The sequence below is a fragment of the Pinus tabuliformis genome, chromosome Q, assembly GCF_031772625.1.
Source record: "Pinus tabuliformis cultivar Carrire ecotype Pingquan chromosome Q, CPIR1, whole genome shotgun sequence".
Lineage (NCBI taxonomy): Eukaryota > Viridiplantae > Streptophyta > Pinopsida > Pinales > Pinaceae > Pinus > Pinus tabuliformis.
The window spans coordinates 209,101,829-209,103,044 of NC_142296.1; positions in this window are offsets into that span (position 1 = coordinate 209,101,829).

Consider the following 1,216-nt stretch of genomic DNA (forward strand, 5'->3'; position numbering starts at 1 on the left):
AAATTTTAAATTGGAGATAAAAAAGAATTGAAAAAAACCCTGTGTATGGATAAACTACAATGTCATTAATTTTCAAGCAATAGTCCTTAAGATGGGTGAAGTGTTCACTTGAAACGTCGAACATTACAGTTTCTCCACATATATTGCTTTCTAGAAAAAAATTGTCTCCAACATGAATTCGAACTGTGAAAATTTGCATTCTACAATATTTTAATTTGTCTAAGATGAAAGCAAAAGTTGTGGGAGAGTTACTAAACAATAGAGTTAGGAGTGATGATATAATAAATTTCCTCTAGTGGCAACACCTCACTATTACATATATCGGTCTTTCATCCAGAATTAGAGCTAACTTCAATCTAAACACAGGGTAATATTAAAAAAAAACATTTGCAATTTAAATATCCATAATAATAATAATTAATTATAAATAAAATTCTCTCCCTTACAAAAAAATAAATAAATATACATTTAACGCACTATGTGAACTTCCTCTATATTCATATTATAGTTTTTTTTTTACATATTTTGTATCAAAATAAAAAATCATAACTTACACACACCAAAAACAACCATAACCTTGCTTCCAAAAATACATAAAAAAAAACTGAAGTATAAGAATCCGATATCATTGTTATAAATATTAATATTATTAAACAATATAATAGTGTAAAAATATAATAATATAAAACATCCCATACACAATAAGACAGTGAATCACAAACTTTATAAAATAACATCATAAAATATTTAAATTCATAAACCAATTTTTTTTTTTAAACATGAACCTAAAAACTTTCTTTCATTAAACTTATTACGTTTATCAAAATTTAATATAATTAATAATTATATATAAATTAATAATAAATTAATATTGGATAAAATGATATATCCCCTTAACCAAAGAGAAAACTTACTCTCAATCATTAAATATCCACTAAACTATTACCATGACTTACCATGACGAGAGCCTCCAGAGAAATGTTATAGAAATTGATTTTATAAAATGAATAAAATATGAAAAATTGTAATTTTAAATTTATATTAAAATATAAAATGAAAATTTAATAAAAAATGAATATCCCTGCACTAAAGTGACGCATCCCCTTTTAACCCAACAGAAAACTTAACCTGAACAATTGAATATCAACTAAACTATAACCCATGACGAGAGCCCCCGAGAAATGTTATAGAAATTGATATACACATATTATAAAAT